This window comes from Myiozetetes cayanensis, unplaced genomic scaffold (assembly GCF_022539395.1).
Source record: "Myiozetetes cayanensis isolate MyiCay16 unplaced genomic scaffold, myiCay2020 scf4, whole genome shotgun sequence".
Classification (NCBI taxonomy): Eukaryota; Metazoa; Chordata; class Aves; order Passeriformes; family Tyrannidae; genus Myiozetetes; species Myiozetetes cayanensis.
In genome coordinates this window covers 46,027,715-46,047,686 of record NW_026087631.1, presented here as the reverse complement: position 1 = coordinate 46,047,686, position 19,972 = coordinate 46,027,715, and positions in this window count along the sequence as shown.

The following is a 19,972-nucleotide window of genomic DNA, read 5'->3' as shown; positions in this document are numbered from 1 at the left end:
GCTTGAAGCAAAATATGCTGTAAATGTCTTTATGGCCTAGCTAGCACAACCAGAGAATCTCAGGAGCCAGCAGAGTATTAGCTTGGTGTGACTGAAGTATTAGAGAAAATAAAAATTTTACCTAGTGAATTTGCTTGCTGTGTAAACCAGTACAAAATTTGTCTCAGTACTAGTAAAAGAAATGTAGTCATACCATAAACCTGACACAAATGGTCACCCATACCAGGATCATTTCCCAGTATGCTTTTGATTTGGGTCAGATAGCACATCAGTAGGTGAATCACACACTGGTATTCAGGATGGATCAGGACTCATTCCCAGTAGGAAGTTTGTATGAACTACTACCCTAGAAAGAGGGGATTTAGGAATTTTATGTCAAAGTGATATTTTGCTGTTGTAGCTCTGGACTTTTCTCTGGACTATTTTTTTGTTTTAGAAGTAAGGAATTTGTTTTACTCGGTTTTACTCCCTCACAGGGAGAGAGAGGAAAGAGTTTTCTCCTGTACCTTAAATGACAGTGTTTCCAGAGGGGAATCCTCCAAACTCCACCCTGACTTCCCATAACAGTTCAAACCAGGCTTTTCCCAGGGAAATGGAGGTTGTTCCACCTTTGAATGGCAAATCATTTTCCTTGAGTCATGTGCATGGCCCAGTGCTTTAAGGAAATGGCCAACTGTACCATCTATTTTTAACCAGGCACGATAAGTCCCACCCCCAGGGCCAGGGATCCCTGCAACCCAGTTAACCTGACCCATCTGTCCATCCTGGTTATGAAAGAGTTCCTGTTCCCATGGTATGCATTTGCCTAGAGTATATACTCTTTCTCTCCCCATCGCACTCCAGAGGGTCCTGAGAGGTAAGGTGTTTTTAGAAGTGCTCATCAGTGGTGGGATGGACACCATTGGCCTCAGCCCCAGCACTTGGCTGTGTGGTGCTTTATTCTTCTCCCTCTTCTATTTCTCAAGACTATTTTTTAGTTTACATACTTTTGTGAGGATGTAATGGTCTCATTTGCATTTCATGACTATTGGATTTCCTCCATATGCTGGTCACAAATTGAAATTAACAAACTGGTGCATTCCAAATAGGAGACAAACACATACCTATCACAGGATAAACATCTCAGGAACAGCAGCATTGCAACACTGGGTGCAGCAGCAATCCCACTTTTACCAGTCATACTGTTACACTCAAAATCTTGTTTATGAGCTAGGAGGAAGCACACTCTGCATATATGTGTATACAGTCAAGAATTTATTGTTAGTATATCTGAAATCTTAAGAATTTATGATTACTACTCTGTGTCTAATTCTTACAGAAAATTAAGGAACACTAATTTAGAATACTTCTAAATAAAAAAGGTCTCAATAATATAGTTGATATTGTTACATGCACATTTCTTAGTTTCCAACCCTTCTCCTCATGAGAGGTTACCTGTCCACTGCTCTTCTTATCCTAAGCTAGGTTGAGGTGCTGTTATGGTGAGTTATCAGCATCAGAAATCTTTCGTCAGATGGATTATGATGTTCATGTTGCTGATTTCCTTACTCCAGGATCCACTTTGAGGGTTTTTTTTGTGTTTTCTAACACCTTGTGGTTCTTCCTTGGTTGGCAGCCCTGTATTATATTCAATCATATCCTATATTATGGCTTTTATGTATGTTAGATTTTTTCTCTTTTTTTCTCTTTGTTACTCTTTTCACTAACTGACCATGAGGGGGTCATTTGTACCTGAGGGGTCTCTATTTTTAAGCTTGAGCCCCATCTCTTATTATCCCATGACTTCCCCTTCAGCATGATGCTCCAAAGGGCCACGGCAGACCTTGATGATGAAAACGGCGTCTACATTCGATATTGTACGGATGAGAGCCTATTCAACCTAAAGCGACTGAAGGCCCACACTAAGACCTTAAATCATCTTGTCTGTGAGCTGCTTTATGCTGACGATGCCGCCCTCGTCACCCACACAGAAGTAGCTCTGCAGCATTTAACATCCTCCCCATATCACCATTGGTGAAACAGAACTCAAATCAGTTGAGCAGTTTAATTACCTGGAAAGCATCATCTCCTCAGATGGTAAGATTGATGCAGAAATAGACAGCAGGTTAGCTAAGGCATACAGAGCTTTTGGTAAACTCCGTAAAAGAGTCTGGCAAAACAAACACCTGAAGTACTAAGATCAGTGTTTACAGAGCCATTGTACTGTCTACTTTTATATGGATCTGAATCATGGGTCATTTACCACCACCACTTGCGTCTCTTAGAACGCTTCCATCAGCGCTGCCTCCGTACAATCCTAAACATCCACTGGACTGACTATGTGACCAACACGTCTGTCCTTGAACAGGCAGCAGTCACGAGCATTGAGGCCATGCTGCTGAGAACACAGCTGCGCTGGGCAGGGCACGTCTCCAGGATGCAGGACTGCTGCCTCCCTAAGATCGTGCTCTATGGGGAACTTGCCACTGGCTGCTGCAAGAGAGGAGCCCCGAAGAGGAGATACAAGGACTGCCTGAAACAATCCCTCAGCCTTGGCCGTATTGATCACCACCATTGGTCTACCCTGGCCTCCAATCGGGAGGCCTGGAGACACACCATCTATAACGCTGCTGCTGCTTTTGAGAACACACGCAGGATCAGTCTCGAGGAGAAAAGACAACGCAGAAAGAATCGCATCTTGTCGATATCACCTGGGGAGTCTTTCTGCTGTGCCTTCTGCAACCGGACTTGTCTATCTCGCATTGGCCTTTTTAGCCACCAGCGCGTTTGTAGCAAGTGTGGGTAGAGCCTTTCTCAAATCTTCATTCGCGAAGCCTAGCCATGATGATGATGATGATGATGATGATGATGATGATGATGATGATGATGTATTCAGTGTTTCTGCTTCTCAAGGCCTCTGCTATCATACTGGACTTGTATTTCTTTACACTACATCACTTTGTTAGAGTTATATCATTCTCTACAGAATAATTGTTGGTTACTACTAACTATATAAAATTGTGGTTTTATCATACAAAGATAACAAGAGGAAAGCAAATTAGCCATTGATACCTGGTCAATTAGAGAAATTACTGCCACAGTAAACTGCAGGCAGGTAAGGAAACGTTCGGACTAAGTAGGCCTGAGAAGCCTTATTCCTTAGGATTTACAAATTTATTACAAAGCTTATGATCTGTTACTAGCTACTTGCAGTGGTAATACCATAATACTGGGGTACATGGGAACCGTGCTTTTGCATTATTTGCAAGAGTGCTTATAGCCTATATATCAAAGCACTTAAGTAAGTCTTTTCTCTGATATATTCTGATACCTACATACATCAGGACAAATTGGAAATGTTATCTGAAGCATAAAACTGGCAACTGAAGCGTGATGACTTGCAGGATGGGCAGGAGTAGAAGCATATCTTGCTGCCATTCTGAAGGATTGACATAGGTCACATCTCAGTATAACGTAACTATTGTTTGTAGGTGGGGGAAAGACTGAAAGCAGCATTACTTCAAAAGGTTAAAATGTTTCTTAGTGTTTTCTGCAGTAGTTGCAGTTACTGATTTTACGGTCAAATAAATGCTATGAAAATATAACTAAATATTAATCTGTGAGTGAAAAAAAAAAGTCACCCTTGGAAGTCCTGATAAAAAGTCATGTCCGGACAGTCTATTCACCTCTTTATAATTATGGACATCAACCAGAAGCTAAATAAGTGTCTGACACCCATGGCTACTTGAGAGATTGTAAATGATACATGACATAGATAGGAGCAGCCAGTATTTCTCAGCCTCTGAGCTTCTGGGGCCTGTAAGAAGGGAGGATATAGTAAAATTTTCTTATAATGCAATAGGAATCATTGCTTGATCATGAAGTCTGAGAAGGGGTTTCTATTCTATATAGTTCTATCCTTCCTCATCTGGAGAAGGTGTAGAAGAGCAAGGCTCTTCCTACGTGCCTCAGACAGGAGGATCAGAAATAATATTTCTATTTGCTTTTGGTTTTTGCAAGAGCAGAAACAATTTGATTCACCCAGTCAGTTTTGGCTGTAGTAGAAATTGAACTCTATATGTTCATCTGTCCCTACTCTAAATATAAAGTAGAATCCCTCCATACATATATTACCACTTTGCAGGACTTCCACTGGTTGTAGTCCAGAACTGTAGATCAGGACAAGAAGACTGATGGTGTTACCCAAATAAATTAAATTAAGAAATCCGGATCCAAGAGTTAGTGGTTGTGAATCCCATTACAACTACAGTATTCATCCTGACAGAAAGGTCTAAAAATCTTAAAGAGATTTCTGTCCTTCCTCCTTCATTTTCTGATGAGTAAAACAGCTACAGTGAATGGCTAACACAGAAGGTGAAGGTATCTCTGTAGACTGAAAATCAAATAAACCTGGGACGAGTGTCTGGAGTCTGATGTCATCTTTGTCTGTTGGGTATGCAGCCTGATTGCAAAATACAGTGCAATTTGAGTGCTCTATTCAAGAGACAATTGGGATTGGAATAACAAAGGTGTGGTAAAATAGGAATTACCTGCATTGTTTGAGTAATTTTCACAGTGCTTTCCTAGGCTGTGTTTCACTCAGCAAAGTCCTTGGTGCAGTTTCTCCCACAGTCTTTAACTTCATTCACTCAGAAAAAGTAATGCATGTAAACATGAAAGTGTGGCAACAGAACAAAAGCAGTTTGTGTACATTGGTATTACCTCAAAAATCTTAAGTAATCTGAAAAAGTTTCTAAAGTGTTGTGTGTTTTCTGGGATTTTTGGGAAGGTTTGACAGCAGTTTCTTTTTTTAAATCTGCAGTTTACTAGTTGCAAAAATAGATACCTGAGAACAATTGGGTGGAAAATACAAAACACATCTCTTAGATTAATTCATTGTTCCACTTGTAAACATCCGTCGGGGTATCACATCCTGGAAAAGCCACTCAGTTTCGCTATATATGGAACTTAAGATTTGCTAGTTCCCATGCACTGGCAGACCATAGTGACTTTGTGTACACATACAAGAAACACTTCTCTGTAGTTAGATGTGTAAATAGTAAACATACAGCTGGAATCAGGAAATTAATTTTCTCATGTTATTAGCCATTAACTATGATTTTTTTGCAACATAATCAGAAATGAAAATAATCATCAAGAAGATGACCACAATTTGCATGCAGGTACATGTTCCAGAACTACTGAATTAAGTCTTGCATTTCTCACAATTATTTTCCTTTATAATATTTACACAAAACCAGCCTTAAGGTAAATAAACCATTTGTACTATGTAGGTTCATCTTTTCTTCTGCTTTTACCTTCATCTCTATTCCTCACTACATCTCTTTCTCAAGTCACTAGAAGAGAAGCAAATGTTCGCTTTGAAAAATATAGACCTGTAAGTCTCTTATTTCCTATTTTTATTATATTATTCTAGAGAGACTGACACTGCTGAAGTAATAACATTCTTTATGCCCACCATACAAATTGGGTTATTTAGCTTCTTTAGAAGAAGTGCTCAGACTTAATACAATTATGCCTTAATTCAACCCCTCTAGGTAATAAAGCACTTTCACGTTTCAGAGTCAAGGGAACCATGCCAGCAGGGCTGGCATATGACAAAAGGAAAAGAAAGAAAGAAAGGCTGCTGGGAAAAAAAAAAAAAAAAAAAAAAAAGGAGAAATTTCTTTAATTTTATACTATGTATGTATCTGTATTGTTTATATATATAGATATAAGTTTTTATATTACATATACACTGTGAAGGTGTGCTTTTAGAAAAGTAAGGTAGCTGTAACATGCAAATTTACAAACTAACAGAAACTGGACATTCAGATGGAGACATTTAGTTTGTTTCAGATGTCACCCTGCTTACCTACTGATTCTTAGACTTTGATTTTCCCTACTTTGGTGTGCTTGTATTGTGTCAGAATAATCATTTGTTTGCTTAAACATCCTCACAAAGAATAATGTGAAATCTATAATGAGCATATATATCTCAGTTAAATATTTCATATTATTTTTATGTGTATTTGGCTAAAAGATGCAGTGGCTTGTTCTCAGCACAAGATCAAATTTTATCCAGAAGATTTTCATGCTCATTGAAACACGCACTTCATGTGTGTTAGTCAATATTATCAGATATCGGTTTGCAGATCAGAATAATTTTAATTTCTTAGATAAAGATGTTTGAAATACAGTTTTAAAAGTCCTTTTTTTTCTTAATAAGTTGTACAAATTCAGAGAGAATCTGCAAAGAATTAAAATAAAAATCCCTAAAAGTTGAGAAATTATCAGACTGTCTAAAATATCTCATTTAAGTCTACATTTGATGCTTTAACATAGGAAAAAAATTGTTCTTTCTGTAAGACCTGTGTTTAAGTAATGCCTTGTTAGCTATAAATCTCCAAACTCTTCTTTTGAGCTATGACAACTAAGAAACACTTTCTTTCCTTTGTTTCTCCTTTACATTCCTCCCATCCATTGCATACTTTCTACAAGATCTTCAGACTACAACTTAGATGGCATTTTAATAGTAATTGTTAATTAAAATAAAGCATTCTTAAAAAGGAAGTTCAAGGGCAAATAAATGCAAATGAGGTTGTTAATTTCATGGACCATCATCTGAGCTGCCATAAAACACTGATCAACAGGAAAAAAACCTGCAATATTTATAAGCTCCCTCTCCATTGTACTGAGTGTTACAGCCACTGCTGCAGGTGTAGAACTGAAAGCTGTTGAATGATGAAGACCAAAATTACCATTTGGCTTCAGAATCTGTAGCACAGAGAAGTCCTTCGCTCCATCCCTGTGCTCAGGCCATGGATGTGTGTTTTAAAGGCTCACAAATTTGCAGCTTCCATCTGGAAACCCTTACAGGATTTGTTGATTCCTACAAGAAATAATATTTTTTAAATTTTTCCTGTAATACAGCATTTTGTTTATAGCCCTACTCTCAACATATTGTTTCTTGATAGACTTTTCTTCTCTGTGCTTTTAACACCTGTTCAAAACTTTTTTTATACTGTGTTATGGAATAGAGAGTTTATAGCAAAGTTACAATTACTTCAGCTGACATTAAAAAAGTCTGTACCAGTTTAAAATAAATCAGTGACTCAGAAAAAGGACCCTCTCTTTCCTTCTAATTTAATACTAGGATAAGTCGGAGATCTGGCACAGAAGCAAACTGAGGGATTTACATTTAAAAAAATCACTGTTCCAGTACACATATCAGAAATTCCAAAATTACTGGTTTTAGTCACAGACTGTAGACAGAGCAAACAATTATTCAGAAACCAAGTGGAACCTTTCTCACCAAGGCATTTTGATTTTGATCCGAGGTTCCTTCAAAATCATATACATAGATTTAATAAGAAGTAAAAGAGAATTGTGAGACTTTTAATGCAAGTCTTACTATTGAAAAACCATTTTTGTATATTATAATTATTATACAAAAGTATAAGTACTCTGGTATTTGATAGAGAGGTGTGGCTCCAGAAGTTACCACTCATGTTTCTTCATAGGTATGGCTACAGGCAGGGACATTGTTAAGGAGATTTTGAAACAGCATCACCCCACTCCTTTGAAAATACCTTTGGGATTATTTCAGTAGCACCTTGCTGATGTTGTAACAAAGAAAATAGTTAGGTCAGAGACATTAACATTCCTTTGGCTCTGCTATTTCTGTTACATGACTAGGCAACCGAGCCCATTAAACTAATCCAGGGCTTGTGTTTCCACCAGTTTTGCAGATCATGTGGCACATCCTTAGGAGATCCATAAATAAAAGACTGTAGAAAAAAGTTTGTTTTTTGGTTTTTGGTTTTTTGTGTGTGTGTGTGTTTTTGTTTGTTTGTTTGTTTTTGTTGTTTTTGTGGGTTTTTTTGTTTGTTTTGTTTTTTATTTTGCAACAACTCCTTTATCACATGTAACTTAAGATGTCAGTTCTGAAAAGTGACATAAACTTGCCCAACTTTGAGCAACTGTGTGGTGCCACAGGATTCAGCAGGGATTTCTTGATTGCTGAAGGTGAGGCTTTCAGAGTCTGCTGAATTAAAACCTCACCTGACAATTTTACATACTGGATTGAACCTCAATATATGCTTGTTTCAGTCAAACTAGCACCTGATCTCCAGCAGCAGGTCTGGAGAATAGTTGAAATCAAACTGCTTTGATGAGGCCAATCACAATCACTGGTGTTTTGGAAAAGTGAAGTCAGTTGCAGTCTTGACCTGTATTAAATCCAGTGTTACTGGATCTCAATAAGTGCCACTTACTGGGGCCATTAATTATACATAGCTGTAGCTATAGTTTAAGTGATTCAGTATAATATTATGGCTAGGTCCCTTTTTAGTTTTCTCTCACAGTAATAGAAAATTGTTCATAACCTTCTGAAATGCTTGCTATTGCTGGATCTGGCTGCACACTGGTAGATAGAGACAGTATTCTTAACTCATTCATGTATTAAATGGATGTTCTAATATCTCCTTCTTCCTAATATTAATGCATTAGATCTATTCAATAGATGTACTTTCTTGATCCTACATCATAATTGATCAGGAATGTGTTTCTTGATTCTTCAGAGCCACTTGAGAACTAACAAGATTATACTTTCAAATGTTGTCTTTCCAAAAGTGTTGCTAGTGTTTAGAGCAGAGGATAGGCAAACAGTAATCTTAAATTTAAATCCAAACAATTATTTTTGAAAATTTTTTCTTTCCTTCAATTAAATTTTTCTCAATACAGACTGTATAATAGCATCATCTAAACATGTTTTGAATCATCATTGACTTATAAAAGCAATTGAATATTCTGTGTACTTATGCTCTGAGAATACTACCATGGATAATAATGAGAGATTATTGCACTGTGTCAGAGTCCTGGCTCATCTGAGGCCTGCTGACCTGCTTTGACCACAATTAGAGAGAACGTGATGTGTTTCAGCAAACATTCAATGCTGTGGTAAAAATAGGTTGCATGTTTTTTCCTTTGATGCCACTTCACCAGCAGCTCTGCAGATATGTCTGTCATTCGTCACACACCCGAGCCTTTCACAATTTTCTTTGTCACACCAGAAGCTGTTTTCTTCTATCCTTTTCTATCTGAAATATGTGAATGAGTACAGCAATAAGTATTTGTTTTATGGGCATAGCAACCTGTTTTCAGAAAACATACTTTGGTCCAGACAATAAAAGGTTCACTCAAGTACCTCTGTGGAGTTCCCCCTATGCTAGTTCCACCTCTTTTATCTTGCTCAGTTGCATTTGCACAATACAGTGACAGCAGAAATATCTTTTAACAAAGTATCTCATCCCTTAATATGCTGCTGGTCCTGGCAGCCGCTAAATTACCAGTCCTTAAAGCTGGACTGTTTTGATTATTAACCTCTTGCATTTTTTTTTCTAGATTTCAGTTGTGATCTTGTTTAAACAGCTGATGTCTTCTCAGCTGCTAAAGAGGTTAATATACTATGATATTTCAGGTGGGAATTGAAATAATTTTCAAGTGTGACAACACTGGTTTCTATTTCAAGCTTTTCTGGAGAAAAAACTACAAGACTCAAGTTTGAGCTGAAATAAAGAGACAAAAAGGCAAAGTGGGTAAATTACAATCTAGTAGCTGCTGAGAGTGGAGACATAACATTTTTCTCTGTGCCTGTGAGGCAATAATTTTCCAGTGTATCACCCAGATGGCCTCTAGTTTCCAAATCCATTTTCAGGCATCAGAATTAAGATCCCAGTTCAACTTGATGAAAACCAGCAAAAATAAGAAGAGAGGGGAGCATGAAAAACCAAGCTTTCAGCTACAGAGATATGCACTTCAACCTTTGCTGCAAATCATTAATCTAATAATGACCTTCAATAAAGTCTGACTGGATAACAAAACATTATGTAGAAAAAGTTATACACAGTTCCTTTTCCCAGTTTGATTGTTCTACAGAGGACTTCTAGCTTCTTTGTGGCTCATGTCAGTAAGTGGATATTGCATTAAGTGGGTCATTGCACTGATCCATCATGGCAATTCCTGTGTCCCTATTACATTTTAGTCTCAGGTCTGTATTCAGTTTGGATGGGGACTAAAATCTTTGAGAAATTTCTTTTCCTGTCCATACAATGGGTATTTCTTCCTTTAGCTACTAACTCATGGTTCCGAATTACAGGTGAAGGCCTCACATCACACATACAAGAATCAGGATGCCATGTGAATTCTGTGTGCTTGCTGCAGTGCAGTCTGAGCAATACCTCTCTCTGTCAGCCTGTGTCTTTGAGGTTCACATGCACAGTACAGCACCGGGTAAGAGAGAAACACAGAATCAAAGACAAAATGTCTGCGAAACATCTTTCCAATGTTTCAAGCTAGCAGCTATGCTGAATCTTGAACTCGTACAACTCCTGCTTTTATCAAGTATGAATAGCAGATGCCTCCCACTGCTTAGGACTCTGGTGGATTCAGTTTATTTATAATTCCAGCTCAGTTTTGAATTCGCCTTATTACCTTGCTAAATTCAGTTTTGTCTGGCTGTGGTAGTCTGACAGTAACTGGCCTTAACATTCTCAGAAACAGAAAAGCCCCTCGTGGCTTACACCCTGTAAACAAAGGGGTTAAAAATAAGAAAACGAGTTAAAAAATATAGGGAAACGTTTCTCCAAAGCAGCATTACCTGTTGCATGAATAATCTCAATTGAACTAATTGAGATCTGGGGCATAAACCTGATTTTTACTCTTGAAAATATTTCCTTACCTGCATTAAAATATGGTAAATATTGCTTCACCCATAACCCACTAACAATGCATGTTCCACTCAACAGGATTGAAATATGGAGATATCAGTTTCAGACCTAGAGGGATCACACTGCCTTTCATTTACTGGAAAAGCTTTCAAGAAATTTTAAATGTTCTTACAAGACTTTTCATCTTTCATTCCCTTGTTTTCTTTGACAAATGTTCATAAAAAATCTTCATTATGACAAAAAAGTTTTATGTTATCATAGGTCATCAAGTTCATACTGAAAAGAACCATCTTATTTGGCCAAAGATAACTTGGTCCTTAAAATTATAATACTGAGAGATTTGTGCCATATCATTTTTTCTGTTCTGTTTGTGCTTTGGAGGAACAAATTTTTTTCTGGAATCAGTATTTACAGAACTTAGCATGGTGTGCTGTGACTATGGCTCCTGGCAGAGTAATAATTTTTCAAAATCATGATTTCTATTAAACTGTTTAATTTAAAATTAGGTCTCAGAATTACACACAGAGGGGAGAGGATTTACACACTATGCCTAAATAATCTGTAAATAGTCTGTATGCCTAAATACTTGGAGTGTGGTTGTAAAACAGACACTTGTACATGTGTCATGACATCAGTGTCTAATCATCCATGTGTGTGTGATGATGTCTGACTTACATAGCTGTCTGGGAAGTCATGGGAGTGCAGTTTTTGAGGATCTCAAATCTGAAGTTTCAGCTTATGCTCTTTACGTTGGTAAGTTAATGTCTGCCCCAGTAACAAGCTGCCCTACCCCATTTTTTTTTTTAATAGTAGTAACTGCAAAATCATAATTAAAAAAGCTAAAAAGCTAACCCTCCCCAACACTCTGTAGATATACCATGCTAGTGTGGTTGAGAGGAGTTTTTTTAATGTGCTCTATGAGAACAGAGATGGTACTATGATTAGTCTGTTGGTGTAGCACTGAGAATTACTCCAGAATACTAACACTTTAACCTTTTATAGAGCAAGGTGGAGAGGGCCTCTGCATTTCGTAAAGGTACTGTTATATACCAATTACTATCAAATCCTTATTTATGAACAAAGGTATCATATCCTTACTGTGAGTGGGGATAACGTGGAAATGTACCAGCAGATACAAAGGGGAAAATCAGACATATTCCCTGTTGCTGAAAACCAGACTTTAGGGCACAGCCTCTTTAGTGTTGGGATACTAGGGGTTCCTTTACAAAATTACAAGTCTCATATGTACTGAAATGTTTGGCCTTCCTGTGTGCTGGCAGACAATATCTGACAATCTTCAATCACAGTAATAAGCAGTTGTATAACACAAACCCTGATTTTCACACCTGAGTTGAGTTAAGTACCCTCAGTGGAGTCAGCAGTGCTGGAGCTACCAGGGATGGTGCTGCAGAGTAGCCCCCCAAAGGCTGACTGTGCAGCTCCATCTATCCTCCTGCAGCCAATGCCGCAACTGGTGAAAACCTATTCAATGTTCTGATGTATTTGCAGCCTGGTGTAGCATATAGCTAGTGAAATTATGTGGGAACAGTGAATAATGACTTCTGAAATATCAGAGCAAATATCTGGCTATTGAAATTCATTGAACTTCTCAAATTCTATTCTTACTACATTCTTCATCTTTTGCAGGGGTTGTCAGAGGAGCTATTATTACTACAGACAAACCTGGTTTTACTCCAATCACACTCTTTATCTAAGGATATCAAAGTACTTTCAAATTGAACAAAGCCTCCCAAATAAATATCCCATGTCAATATCATTATCCAGATTTTGTATGAGGAAAGAGAAACATGATGGTATTGGGTATGTTGCCTAAGGTGACACATGATGCTTGTAGCTAGATAAAATTGGAAGTGATATTTTTAAACTTGCTACCATAATTAGTACCCTCAAATAATTCATTTCTACAATATCTGAATGTTGAACACTGTACTTTTAAATGTTCTGTTAGCATACAGATTAGATTAGCTATGGAAAATGGCAATGTTGTTTTATGCACTCATGTAGGAGTACCCTATATATATTACAGTCTTAGTGAAAGATTCTCATTATGATATTTTCTTTTCCTGCATTAACATAATTCTTAAGATTAAAAACACTTTTTTCCCCTAACCTGTTAGAAAGCAGATATTATGTTTTTGGGTCTATGTTCTGGACATCTTAAATTCTTATGTGTTCTAATATAAATGGAATATTGCATACACAAAGAGAAAGGCTGATGTCCCACTGAAAGATTTATCTTTAAAGCAATTAAAACATAGAACTTTTAAAGCTTTTTTTCCTATGAAATTGGTAGTGTAAATCATTATGTTAGAGTGTGCTGTGAGAAAAAGAAATCTATATATTTGAAGATATATGCCATTTGTTTGTATATAAATGCATAAGGGTGGGTTTTTTTTCATTTTTAGAAGGCAAAAGCTCAAAGTCTTAGTTGTGGATACAGGCAATATAATAGACTGGATAAACCAGAGGGTTCATTGGTATTCTTTTCTAATACAATTTAACACAAATGTACTGTATTAAGTTGTATGTGCATGTATTTGTATAATCCAATTAATATTTTTCTTCTATGTCAGTATCTTGAAATAAGCTGCAGACCACTTAATAAATGAACAAACAGAGCAGGAAATGACTTTTTAAAGTAGCTTATTGTTGATCGATGCAATGACTTTACCTAGGCAGATGAATATTTTGCCTGTAATGACTTTCAGCTGCTACTACACCCATTTGATCTTCAATAATTTTAAGTAGACCTATGTTAGAGAAATTAGCCTTGAACTGTGCAGTAGACTCAGCAGATTTTGTTGTCCTGAGATGAATGTGAATAGAAATACCAACTCATATTGGTACAATAGATGAGGATTGAACTGGATGACTTTTAAAGGTCCCTTCCAACCCAGACTATTCTATGATTTTCTAACAGGTATCTCACTGTCGTGGTTTTGTTCTGGGTCAGTTTGCTTTCACACCCTCCATACAATTACCATTAGTTGAGAGAAGGTTTATGCAGACAAAAGAGACTGAATTTGGGGAAAATAGTATGAGCATTTATTACTAGCACAATAAAAACTACTGAAGAACTATATTTATAATAATCTTACTTAAGTAAAAGGTGCTACGTATTTATAGAAAATACTTCTCTCTCCCCCCTTTTTATATTAGCCCAAGGAGGAGAAGCAGTTTCTGTCTCCATTTTTGGAGTTCCATCTCTCTCTCCAGTAACTTTACAGCACCCTCGTAGCAGCTGGAACTCTTTCTCCTTCTCTGTGTTGGCCTCCAGGGCTGGGCCTACCCCCCTCCTGGGTTAAGGCCGGAGGCTTGGGGGTTACCCAGGTCCTGAAGTTTTTTCTTCCATAGGCTTGCAAGGGGACACTTACTTATTATGGATCTTCTTCCACAGGGTTACAGGGAATAATGGTTTAAGAGTTCACCCCTGTTTCCCTATGGAGGTCCCTCACCACGGGAGAACAGTCCTTGATAGACCTTTCCAACATGGTCTAGCACGGATCCCTCACTTGGATCTCCACATATTACCTGGGACGTCCTTACTCCGGCGTAAGTCTCTTTCTCAAGGTTACAAATCTTCAGTAGCAGCATGGATCCCTCACTTGGATCCCAAGCTTACCCAAGCCGTCTGCTCCGGCGTAAGCCTTATCCCTTCAGGGTTATAAATTTTCAAGAGCAGTATGGTTCCCACACACAGATCCCAGTATCCCACCTGAGCTGTCATCACTCCAGCGTGGGTTTCCCTCAGGGTCACAAAGTCTTCAGCAGGACTTTGCCTTATCTCAGTCCTTTTCGTGAAGTCTCAATTCTCTGGTACATCCACAAGCTCCTCTGCGAGCCGCAGGGGGGTCTCCTCACCCCAACAATCTTTTACAGATGGCAGGGATTACTTTTTAGTCTTTTCCCTGCTGAAGAGAGAGAGCTCTCCCCCCTTCGAACTTTTCTTCTCTCTCCTCCGGCTGCCAGCTTTGACCTTGGAAGTCCTTTATCTCTTCGCTGCAATTTCTCTGCAGCGGTTTCTGTCCAAGCAGTTCTCCTTTTAAACTTTTTTTTTCTTCACTCTCTTACAGAAGAGAAGGGGAGCTTCAGTGCTACACCTACCACCCCAGCCTAAGCAGGGGGAGGAGGGGGCCTGGCCCTTCTCGGGCCTGCTGCTCTTCTACAAGGCTGCTGCCCCTAATTTTAACTGCGACACAACCCTTCTCTTCCACTTTCTTAAATATGTAATTAGCAAAGGCGTTACTGAGAGTTCTGATAGGTTTTTTGTCCGGAAACCCACTTGGACATCCATCCACAGCCCCAGGGATGGGTTGCTGGGCAAAACCACAACACTCACAATGGAAATAATTCTGATCCAGTTTGATGGAATATGTCCAAAAAAGTGATAGCTGGTCAGTCATGTTTTTAAATTCATGGTTACAAGCTTAGAACTAAATAGATTTCTCTAAACTTTTCCAGAGAGACAAGAGGTATTGCGAAATATAATGGCTTCCTAAATTTCTGTATGTAGTTGGAGGTAATTAAAAATAATAATTAAAAATATTGAAAAAAAAACAACTGAAGACTTTGCTAACTTCAGTGAAAGAAGTTTCAATGATCTGTAGAGAAATGAAACTGGATATATCTAAAAGTATCTAGAAAAGTAATTTAGTATGGGTTAAAATTGCTAGAGACCAGTCAGAACAGGTTGAAGTGCAAGTTTCTTGAGCAATATTTCACTAAGAAAAATCCAGAAGTTCTGTTCATTTGAAATCATGTCTACTAAATATCAGTTGTTTGCAGCTCATTAGAGTTAACAGCCACTTATAATTACAGGAATGGAAGCTTATCTTCATCTCTTCAGCTCTTCAGTTGTCACACTCCTCACCTTGTTAAAGGAAGGATTTGGCCTGTGAAGTACATTATTTAAAAAAAAAAAAAAAAAAAAGAAACCAATTCTCAGTTTGCCTCAGGCCATTCAGCTACTGTGAAAAACATTCATTTGCTAGATAACAGTCAAATTTTTTCTCAGTATGTTTTCTGAGAAACCCAGATCCTCTAAGGTAAGACAAAGTTTACCAGTGGTTTGGTTATAGTCAGCAATGACAACAGAGTACAACTCTGAGATGTCAAATGGGTTGCCAACAAATGCAAGACTGAATCAGAATAGCTTCCTGACAACAAGAGAATAGCATTAGTTAGTCTGACTTAGGTTCAAACTCAGCTCGTTAGCATGCTGGCATAATGCAGGCAACAGCCTGCTATGCAACAGCCTTAGTGCCACTGGGCTGAGGTCTCCAAAGGATTTTATTGAGCCTTTGTTAGTAAGGCTCACTGAAAAGAAGGGTTCTTGCTGTTCTTGATGCTGCTCCCAGCCTATTCTGGATGTAAGATACAGAAATTAATGTGGGACCAGTGACCAGAACCAGAAACTGCCCCTGCAGTCAGGTATCCTAGCCACAAGTTTTCTCTCTTACGTAAATTCATTTTACTCTCTACTCATATATTTACATGATGAACACAAGAAAATGACTGATGAGAAACTCTCCTTGGTCAAGAGGAGTACATGGGGCTGCAAAATGGACAAGATAGCAAAGACGAGCACCCACAATGAAATCTTTTATTAGAGTGACCTATTCTTGTCCGTGCTGTTATTAAATAATAACTAGCAAAAAGAGCATTGCCGCATAGTGGTGAGACAGATCCAGGTTTGAGGGACTCCTTTTCAGAGTACTTTATTAGTTCTAATCACTTCTTTCCACATAATTTTCCTGTGTGTTCCCAATTACTTTTCCTTCACAGCTCTCACAGTTTGGATTCCTTGAGGGGAGATATCTCTCACTTCAAACAGAAAGTTTTTCCACATTTCAGATAATTTTTCTGATCAATAACTGGCATTTTTTTTTAAGTTTCTCATGGAGACATCTGGCTTTTTTTTCCTTGAAGGTGAAATTCTCCATCTCACCAAGTGTGACCACTTGACGTGTATTTTGTTCCTATTTTTGCTTTGTATTATTAACCTACCAAGTGTAAATATTTTTTCATGAGTATCAAAAAGCACTGTACATTTTGAAAACACACAAGTTCTTCTCAAAAAAGCTCCCATGTGTATTATTTATTTAAAGTTTTTAATGATCCATAAAGCAATCTTTTGAGTGTGTAGCATAATTAGATGCCTTAACAGACCTCAGCATGCTGTTGCCTAAACATTTTATCCCTTGCTACAGGATAATTTGAGGCCAGACATTTTCCTGTTTATTTTTTATGCAGTAGCTTTTCTTGGGCACAGTTGACCTTAATGCACTGTTAACACTCCAAGATTTATGCAGTAGCTTCATTTGTTGAGGCAAACTACTTCATTAAGTCAGTCTTCATGCATTTGCATCTCATGTCATAGCTGTGAGACATGCTTCGAGCTAACAGTTTATCTCCCAAAATGGACCTTCAAATTAGTTACACATCTAGGGATTTCCACTGCTCAAGTGCAACAGCTGGTCTTTGCTTCACATTCATTGCAGTCTGAAAAGCAACAACTTCTTGCAAACACCATGTGACAAACCAGACCCATGGGAATCCTGGAAAGGCCAAGAGGTAGCTTTTATCTCCTTATCTTTTTCTCAACTGCTTGAGGCACCATGTTTAAGTACAGATAGCCCAGATATTCTTGATAAGAATTTCACATCCCACTTCTCAACCATCTTGGTCTTACTCTGCTTTTAGTGTGCTTCATGTATTTTTGATGTTTTAAATGGGATCGTAGCACCATGGATGCTTATGCTTCAAAGGCAACTGTTTGGTGGTACAAACACCTCAGAACACCTCAAAGTGATTCAGAACTTGAGCTCTGGAAGCACAATATATGCACTGGATCTGGGAGCTCTAAGCAGCTACAGAAAGAATGCAGTATCAACAAAACTGTGCAATACTGCAAGTATGAAGCAAGGGTAAAGTCCAGGACAAAATTTCGTTTTCTCTCCAGCTGCTGGGGTTGTTTTCTGATGAATTGATGGTGAGCTTCCTTAAAGACAGAACTCCTCAAGTATGAGCATAACTTTAGAACTGGTTGCTAGCTACAAATAATCTTCTCTTGCAGCCAGGTAGTTAATGGAAAAAGAAAGTATCAGGGCATAAGTCTTCAGGTGCTGCGATTTTTACTAATGGCATTACAATATATTTGTATAGTTTCCTTCCAACATTTAAAAGTATTCGACTAATCTCCTTCTAACCCCTTACCCTCCTTTTAAAATGTTCTGTCAGAAAAATATAAAGGAACATATATCAGGTGAGCAACAGAAACAAATTCCAAGGTATCTTCCAGTGCTGTCCCTGTAGCCACCCTGTGTTGTCCATCTCAAAAATCATGCAGGGCACGTGATAGTAACTGGGAGTTTCTCTCCCACTACTTGGAGCTGCTGATCTTTTTTCTTGCTGTGGAATATGCAGCACTGCAGCATCATTTAAAACTGCAGCAGTCTGACTCATTACACCATTCTTACTTTGACAATAAATAACAGGTGTCCCATCCATCCCTACTCCTACAACTTCTTTTAAACATTTGGCTGATCATTTCTTCTTGCAGAGTAATTCTGCAGGAAAAATGGTAAACTGGTAAAAGTTTTAGTGCCAGAATGAGAAAGCAAAGGGAACAATCTTTACTAAGAAAAGAGTAGTTTATATTTTCATAAAGCTACATTGACCATAAAGACCATGAAAAGAGATACTTTTAAGTTTCCTCTGTCCCAGTCCTATGGACTTTTTCCGGACATGGAAAAGGTGAGCCGTCACCTGGAGTGGGGAGCAGAGAAGATTTGGCTGATGATGTGGACACAAATGCAAATAATAAAAAGACCCATTGTAGTATCCGTTTCATTTGAATTCTGAGTAAATATATCATTAAAAGATATGCTAGGGATAGTTATGGTCATTAGGGCTGAGAAGAAACTATCTAAACCTTGGATTTTCTCATTTTAACTCAGTAGCTGACATGGGTTTTTAGCATCAGCAAACTTTAAAAATCTAAGGGAAAAATACTATTTGATACATGTGCAAATATTTAACATAAATATGAGTATAAATACAAGGCACCTGCCTTAGTTCACCAGGAGTTATCCCTTTACTAACTGTGTTTCTACCAGCCAGATATCCTATTTCATATGATGCCTTTTGCAACTTTGTCGTAGTGATCACAATCATGACTCTGGCAGAATCCTGAATTAGTAGTCCACAAATTCTCCAAAGCAATTCAAAAACCTTGTCTAATGTTTTGCAATGAGAGGGTTGAATAGAAGTGCACTTTAATAGTCCCACTTACCAACTCGGAAAGGTTTTCTATGCAAAGTCTGTTCTCTTCCATGGAAGAGAGCATAAAATTCATTGCTTCTAAATTCCACCACTGGCATGAAGCTTGCCAACCCCAAAATAGTTGCCACATGCTGTGGCACACTTCTGCCAACAGTGAAACAACATCTTGGTCAGTTGTCCCATCTGTGTATTCTCATCTGCTCTCATCAAGACAGTGAGATCTGCAAGCAATATTGTTAATATTTCACCAAAATATAATATTTTCAAAATATTTATAATATTTGCAAAATATTTATAATATTATTTAATGATCATATTTTGTCTATTTTGCCAATTATTGAAATATTCAAGCTGACTTGTGTTTCACAATGTTGTTAAGTAGAGTGGGTTTCTGGAAATGTGTGGTAGCGTGTCTCACCTAGCAGCCATGGACAATGAAAGGTGTCTTCCATCTCCATACATTTAAGACAGCATTGCTACTGACTGGGAACTGTTACCTCTATGTTCTTTGGCCTCAGAGCACCATTTAAAGCCAAGCACTGCCATCTTGTCCTGTAGGAGCTTATGCAGAGTCATGAAACAGAAATTCTGCTTTCATAAAGGACAGTCACTTTTGGCCTCAGTCAGGACAAATAAATGTACATGAGCTAATCTACTGCCAGGAAATCAGTTTTTCAAGGCCAGTGCCCACAACTTTTCCCACAAGGCTGTCAGAGGGAAAGCACGGGGTGACAAGGTGAGTTGTGGCATGGTGGAGATCAGACATGTGGCCAGACATAGTGTGCCAGTGAAGAACCATAGCAACTGAGGACAGTCACAGGCAGTGTACAGTGGCAGACCAGAGCACCTATTTCCCTAATAATTAATATGAACTCTAAACAAAGCCCAAGACTAAAGAATGAAATGACACACTGAAGAAAAGCCAGGCTTGTAGCTTAGGCTTGGAGGCTAATCCTGAA